Source organism: Macrotis lagotis, chromosome 2 (genome assembly GCF_037893015.1).
Source record: "Macrotis lagotis isolate mMagLag1 chromosome 2, bilby.v1.9.chrom.fasta, whole genome shotgun sequence".
NCBI lineage: Eukaryota > Metazoa > Chordata > Mammalia > Peramelemorphia > Peramelidae > Macrotis > Macrotis lagotis.
Genome location: NC_133659.1, coordinates 127,658,952 through 127,667,230, shown reverse-complemented (window position 1 = coordinate 127,667,230; position 8,279 = coordinate 127,658,952). Strand labels below are relative to the sequence as shown.

Genomic DNA, 8,279 nt, shown 5'->3' with positions numbered 1-8,279 from the left:
ATGGCCAGCAAAAAGAATAAAACCTCTATCTAGCCATCCACTCATCCACCTATCAACTTATCTATCCATCCATCTATAAATCAATCAATTGATTTATTGATTGATAGAGCAGTAGATAGATGCATATATAAATATGTATGATGCATGGAGATGTGTGTGCAAATTATATGTTATGATAATAATTTAATCACATATATGCATATGATGTGCAGATATATTTTTTGTCTATTAATCTCACATCTAATCTATGGTCTTCTCAACCTAGAATATCCCTCTGCAAAAAGATCTTCCCTCTTTTTCCATTGGTGAGTTCTTAAAAGAATCTCCATTTTGTAAAGGAGCCCAGCTAGTCTTCATTCTGCTACCAGCTCTGTTCCTGACTTCAAACTCTAAACCAGGACCCCTAGCTACTACTTCCAACTGTAAATAACTATCAGGAAATTCCTTCACTGCCAGTTATTGTCCCACCATAGACAACTCTCCACCCAAGCTTGTTCCTTGGTCAGCTGAGTTATTCTCTGGTTTGTTGCCCTTTAGTTCTTGTTTATTAGTTTAAGCCATGTCCAAATCTTCATGTGCCCCCAGTTGGAGTTTTCATGGCAGAGATACTCAAGTGATTTACCCTATCCTTCTCAATCTCATTTTACAAATGAGGAAACTGAGGGGCAAAAGGCTTAAGTGAGTTGCCCATAGTCACACAGCTATTAATTGAGACTAGATTTGAATTTGGGAAGATGAGTCTTTCTGACTTTAGGCAAGGCACTCTCTCCTTTGTGTCATTCTTTGTTTTTTAGGTTTTTGTAAGGCAAACGGGGTTAAGTGGCTTGCCCAAGGTCACACAGCTAGGTAATTATTAAGTGTCTGAGACCAGATTTGAAGCCAGGTACTCCTGACTCCAGGGCCAGTTTTTTATCCCACCTAACCACCCCCTCCTTTGTGTCATCTTGATGTCCTAAACACACCCTAGCACCTTAGCAATAGTACTATTCTGTGTACTTCCATTAATTAGTTTCCTTCTTTCTAGTAATTCAGTGTCTGACCATTTTTTCCTGATGAGTACTGGGGGTATTGATGGTTTTTCTAGTACTACACTTTGGTATAGTATTATGCAAGAAAATGGAATTTTCTCAAGGTATTATCTGGTATTAGTAAGGAAAGTATATTAAAGTCCTTACTTTTCTCCCAGGTGTTCTATGTAAAGAAGTAAAAACATAAGTAAGTGATAATCTTAGAGCAGAGAAATTCAGATTAGAAGGGAATGGATGGGGGACTGCTCAAAAGACTTTTTGATTACTAGAGAGCAGTCCAATTGTAGGTATAGTCATGCTGGAAATGGGGTAGCCGGGTCTTCTAATTACACAGGGAGGACTTTGGCAAAATCATAGAAATGGTGGCATGGGTCATTTACAGTGATGAGAGTATGTCTATTCATTCCTGTTTAATTATGATTCTGCTTGAGAGTTATTGTCAGGTAAAAACAAACCTGACCTGATCTGATATTTGATTTTGTTAATGGTTGCTAATTCCTAATTTGACTCAGCATAGTTAGGTGGGATAGTGGGATAGTGTGCTGGGCCTGGAGTCAGGAAGACAGCTTTGTGAATTCAAATATGACCTCAGATACTTAACCTGACCCTAGACAAATCACATAACCCTTTTTGCTTATCTGTAAAATGAGCTGGAGAAAGTATTGGCAACCCACTCCAGTATTTTTGCCAAGAAAACCCCAAATGGGGTCATGAAGAGTCAGATATGACTGAAAAATGACTGAACAAATTTGACCTGCTCAGGTTATCTCTTGGTTCCTTGTAAGAGATTAAATGTAAAACAATAGGGCTCTGGGCTGAATTGAGAAGGCACTTAATAAGCATTTCTGTCCTAGAAGTATACATGTAGTTATTTGTCCCTAAAAAGTAAGTAAATAAGAGAAAGTTGAATCATCAGCATTGCAAAATATATCCCTTCAACTTGAAGCAATGAAACAGGGTATAGGTATAACACCTGTATGTTATATACTTAATTTGGGGGGTGACTTTTCGATCCCCACTCCCACTTGCATCCTTCTCTCTTTTCTGCTATAATGAATTCACTCAGAACATTGCCATCTAATGAAATTACTTTTCTATTCTCATTGCTCCAGCTAAGTTCATTAGTTAGAGCCCTTTCTGAAATTCCATCTCTTAAACATCGGCATCAATTTCCTCTCATGGCTCCTGCCCCTTGCCTGGGCTTCTGGCAGTCTCACTACTCACTGCTCAGGCAGGTAAGGTAGTCCCAATCAGCAACAGATCAGACTTGACTTTCTTGATGAACTTTCTGTTGACAGCTCTGTTCTGTCTAATCCTACCTATCAATCCCTTCCCAGGATAGTATGCAAATGTTTTAAACTCTCTTTTCACATTCTCATTCTCTATGTTTTACCCAATATAGTTTAACAGGTTTCCTCCTCCTTAAGTTACTCTCCCATTCAAATGTTTCTAATTTACATTGCAATCCAAATGACTTTTGCTCCACTTAGCTGCTATCTATGTCTTGGTTTACTTTGGATGCAGTTCTCAAGCTCCTAGTTCTCATATGCTCCTTCCCAACCTGCCCCATCATCTCTTTTCTTAACATTTATTTTCCCCATCACTATAGTCAAATTTAGATGAAATGCTTTCAGATGGCCTTGGCTGACAGACTGTGCTTTCTAAAGATCAGCTTATATAAGTATAGAAAGGTAAAAGGAAATTCTCACCTGCTGTAAAATGACTGAATGGAATTTTTAACCTATGTCAGGAAACTGGAAAGTAGATAAATGTGAGATAGAGAAGGAAAGGACAAAGGCTAACCAAATAATTAAAGCTATATAATATGTATGAAGTTCTTTCTACAATGCAGGAAGGGTACCTTGACCATCTTCTTCAATCTTAATAACATGGTATTTTGAATGCACAGATTTATTGTTGTTTTGTCAATTAGTTGTGACTGACTCTTCAGGACCCCAATTGGTTTTTTTCTTTTTTTAAAATTTTTCCAATTACATGTTATGAAAGTTTTTCAACATTTATCCATTTGCATATTTATGTTACAAATTTTTCTACCACCCTCCCCTCAATGGTGAACAGTTTGCTAACATTGTTCATGTACATTAGGGTTTAACATGTTTAACTATTAGTCATTTTATATATGAAGAATTAGAACTAAGGAAAAAGAAAGGAAGGAAAAGCATGAGTAGTTTTTGATAAGTGAACAGAATATCCATTCATATTCTGTGTTTGTTGTCGTTGTTTTCCTTCAGATGTGCATGTCATTGTCCATAACAGGTCTCCCAGGATAATCCTAGATCTCTGAACTGTTGAGAGGAGCCGAATCCATTCATAGTTGATCAACTTGCAGTGTTGTTGTTAATGTGTATAATGATCCCTTTACTCAACATCAGTTCATGTAATTTTTTCGATGCTTCTCCAAAGTCCAACCATTCATGGCTTCTTATAGAGCAATAGTATTCCATAACATTTATATACCAAAAATTGTTCAGTCATTCCCCAATTGAGGGGCATCCCCTCAATTTCCAATTCTTTGCCAATACAAAAAGAGCTGCTATAAATATTTTTGAATATGTAGGATTTTCCCCATTTTTATGATTTATTTTAGATATAGGCCTAATATTGGAATTGCTGGATCAAAGGGTATGATCAGTTTTATGGCTTTTTTGAGTATAGTTCCAGATTACTCTCCAGGATGGTTGAATTACTTCACAACTCCACCAATAATGCATCAAAGTCCAATTGGGATTTTCTTGTCAAAGAATCTAAAGTGGTTTGCCATTTCCTTTTATAGCTCATTTTTACAAATGAAGAAACTGAGGCAAACAAGGTTAAGTGACTTGCCTAGGATCACACAGTCATTAAGTTAAGCTGAATTTGAATTTGGGTTCTCCTAATTCCAGGGCTGGCACTCAATCCACAGAATCACTAGCTGTCTGAGTAAAAGAACAACTAATAATGTTAAGAGGAAGAAGAAAAATCTTGGTGACAACCCACAGAAAAATGCTGAAAGAGCTTTCTGTTGACCTTTTTGTAAACAACAGAGAGATTTGAGGTCTTCCTGGAGCCTGTACAGAAGGGAAAGGCTGCCAAGAACTGTTAAATCTAATGATCAATACCTGCTTTCAGGGATTCATACTGGGACAAAATGATAATCCAGAAAGCATTCTAAGGAATATAATGGGAAGCCCTGAACACTTTGGAGGCATAAATAGTGTTTTTAATATTGCCTATCAAAGATAAATTCAAAATAGAAAGGTCTCTAGGTATTAAATAGCTGGTTAAGATAGTGTTAAAGAACAGAATTTGAATTTATGAACCATAAGATAAATTATTTGTAATGATGGATTCTTGGTAAGGACTGGTGATGATGATGATGATGATGATGATGATAATAATAATAACAATAACAACAACAATAAATGTCCTGGAGTCTTATAAATGATGAGGAGGTTTTAAACAGAAGTTTCCTTTACTCCTTTGAACTCACCATGATGAGTAAGACGTGACTGACTAAACAACAAATGTCCATATGCATATACTTAGACAGCTAGGTAATGCAGTGAATAGAGTACTAAGCCTGTAGTAGGGAAGATTAGAGTTCAGATACAGCTTCAGAAATTAGGTTTACAACCTTAAATAAAATTACTTAAATCTTGCTTGTCTTAGTTTCCTCATAGGTCAAATGAGTTGGAGAAGGAAATGGCAAGCCATTGTAGTATCTTTGCCAAGAAAACACCCAAATGGGGTCATGAAGAATCATATAAAACTAATACAACTAAATATATATATATATATGTGTGTGTGTGTGTGTGTGTGTGTGTGTGTGTGTGTGTGTGTGTGTGTGTGTACACATTCATGCTGATGAACAAATATAATAAGCTGCTTCCCTAAGAATTATAGACTTACAATAATAGGGAAGTCCATAGTTTTCATTGTGGGGGTTGAAAGGAAGCACCTTGGAGTTTGGAACTGGAAGGGCCCTTAGTAATTACTGAGCTGAATCCCCTAATTTTACTATTAAAGGTGATTGTGGATGCCGATCACTCAGTACTTCATCCCTTACTGTCATACCTGGCCTCTTTTGACAAAGAATGTGCAAGTCAAACGCAGCACATGATTCCAACCCTACCTATTGACCCTTCTTATTCCTTGTAGCCTTTAGCAGTTCCTTTCTACATGCTTATGTGAAAAAATTATACTTTCTCATTATTAAACAAAGGCTATTTTTACACATTTCAAAGCTCAGCAATTAGTTTAAGAGAATCAAGGACTAAAAATACTGTTTCAGTTTTAGAAGAGTTATTCATGAACCTTATTGCTCATTAGGTCACTTTACTTAAAAACTTTATCATAGTAGCTGGTTCCTGCCTTCTTTTACATATGTATGTATGTGTATAGATGTGTAGCTAGATATCCCAAAAGTCTTAGTATGCTATTAAAAACCTAAAAAACTCCATTGAGTCTTTTGGGATATCCTGAAAATATATATACACACACAGAAATCTATCTATAGGTTCACATATATATATATATTTAGGATAATCAGTAGAAAGCAGATTTTACTGGAGCAGGGAGCAACCTAGTTAGGAAAGTCCTATCAATATAGGCTGGTGATTTAATAGTCTTAGAGATTAAATGATACATATAGGGTAATGGCACCATAGTAGATAGAGTGCTAGGCATGAAGTCAAGGAGATTCATCTTCTTGAGTTCAAATCCAACCTCAGATACTTATTAGTTATGTGACCTTGGGCAAGTCACTTTACCCTGTTTGCTTCTGTTTCCCCATCTGTAAAATGAGCTGATGAAAAATTGGCAAACTACTCCAGTATCTTTTTCAAGAAAACTCCAAATGAGGTCATAAAGAATGGGATAGAACTGAAATGACTAAACAATACCAACTGAGGGCAACACTGCCAGTGGTATCAGAATCAGAACTTGAACTATGGTATTCTTGACCTCAAGACTAACCCTATCTCTGTCACATGTTACATATATGTATGCCTCATGGACCCCTCTTCTTACTGAATAATGCCCCTTTTCATTAAGTAATCTTGCTCTATCTACAAGGTTATCCCTTTCTGATTAAGAAATCACTATCTCAGCTTTGTGCAGTGGCAGGATCATAGCCAATGAGGTTTATCCGAGGAACAATTATTGCTAATTGAAAACTTTTCCCAATATCCCAATGTGATGACTTGAAATATAGTCAGCATTGGCAATTTTTGACAGTCTCTACAGAGACTGAGTTATTCTTGTATAAAAAATAGTATTTCTAAAAAAAAAAGAAAAGCTATCTCCAATGCTAATTAACTGGGTGACCTTGAGGAAGTCACTTAATCTTTATGGACCTTAGTTTCCCCATTTGTGAAATGAGGGTTTTTGACTAAATAGTCTCTGAGGATACTTCCAACTCTCAAGCTAATATATGCATGTAAATCCCATTGCTTGTTAAATGTCCAGTGTCCTGTTCTGCTTTAAAATTATCTTTGTTTCTACAACTGTGAATTTTCAAATAAAGGGAGATAGTTCTGCCTCCAAATATTATTCCCATTACCTACTATTCAAAGAAGAAATATGAAATACTATTATTCTGCTTTGCCAGTTAGTCTTCTTTATTTATAAGTATTTATTCCCTTTAAGTATCTCTTTCATCATTTTCTTCATTCCTTCTGGAAAATAGATTTTCTTAAAGACACTTAGAAGAGGAAATCATTGTTTGCGAGGAGCAGAGTTATATAAAACTATTTACTTTTTAAAAGTAAAGAAGAATGAAATTATTTGTATTAGATAGAAAACAAGCATACTTTTTCACTTTTAATTGTATTTTTCCCTAATGTGTGTGTGTATATATATATATATATATATATATATATATATATATATATATATATATATATATATATATAGTTTTCAACATTGATTTTTTTTGTAAAATTGAATTCCAAATTTTTCTCCCTCCCATTCTTCCCACATCCCCAAGACAGTAAGCAATCTGATAGGGAGTAAATATGTACAGTCATATTAAAAACAAATTCATATTAGTCATGTTATAAAATAAGAATCAGAACAAAAGAAAAAAACATAAGAAAAAAATTTTTTAAATTCTTAACAACTTCATGTAAGTTGTAAAAAAAATAAAACAATGCTTTTATTGATTTCTGTTTTATCTTCTTCCTCAGATGTTTTATTTCTCCATTGATAGTTTTGGGGGGGGGATCATGTAGGGGGTAAATGTAGAAGAGTTTGATTTCTTTCTTTCTTTCTTTTTTTTTTTTTTTTAGTTTTTGCAAGGCAATAGGGGTTAAGTGGCTTGCCCAAGGCCACACAGCTAGGTAATTATTAAGTGTCTGAGGTCGGATTTGAACTCAGGTACTCCTGACTCCAGGGCTGGTGCTCTATCCACTGCACCACCTAGCCCCCAAGTGTTTGATTTCTGATAAAAACTCTTGCTCAGATACCCAACAAGAGCAATTTGGATACCCCACCTATAGAAAGAAACAGAAAGAAACAAAGAAACAAGGTCCAACCAGTCAGCCTCAACCCAACCCAGCATGCAGGTAGCCTGAGCCTGGATCACATCAGGAAACAAGATGGGAAAATTCCTGAAGAAGGTAGAACCTTGTCTAGGCCCTTGAACTCAGGGTTCATCATCCAGTAGTACAGGAACTGAGTTTCACTTAAGCAGGAATCTGAGACTAGATATAAGAGGAAGCAGAAAAAAACTCACCAGTAGCAATGAAGAAATACCTTGGACTGAGAGATGCCCAATGGGTAAATGTAGAAGAGAGTAACTCTATAACAAATTCAAATGGAGCCTCAGAGAAAAGAATTAATGTTCTTGCCACAAGGAGTTCTGAGTGTACTGAGAAGAAATGAAATAAAAGTCCCAAAATGGAATAACCAGAGAAAAAAATGTCCAGGAAAACTAATACCTTAGAAGAGACTATTGTAAATTTTACCCAAGAATTTAATTCCTTAAAAAATTAGAGTGGGGCAAACAGAAAACATTGTCTCAGTGAGAGAGGCACCTAGAACTATTCAAACAAAATAAAAGATTGAAAAAAGGGGAAGAAAATGTCTTATCTGAAAACAGGGTGAAGGAGAGATAATCTAAGAATTATTGAACAACCTGAAATTTATGACCAAAGCCTTCTCAGTTTGGAATTGCTAAAGATGATATAGAAATTTTACAAAGATGCATGAATAAATCTTTTTTTTTAGGTTTTTTTGCAAGGCATACAGGGT

The 8,279-nt window shown here is 35.6% G+C and overlaps 1 non-coding gene across 1 annotated transcript; it reads left to right on the top strand.

The window, feature by feature from the left end:
• The first annotated feature begins 6,134 nt into the window (after nucleotides 1–6,134).
• Nucleotides 6,135–6,275, top strand: LOC141515818 (U4 spliceosomal RNA). Its single transcript, XR_012476556.1, has one exon. It is a non-coding gene; the product is annotated as a U4 spliceosomal RNA (small nuclear RNA).
• The last annotated feature ends 2,004 nt before the right edge of the window (nucleotides 6,276–8,279 follow it).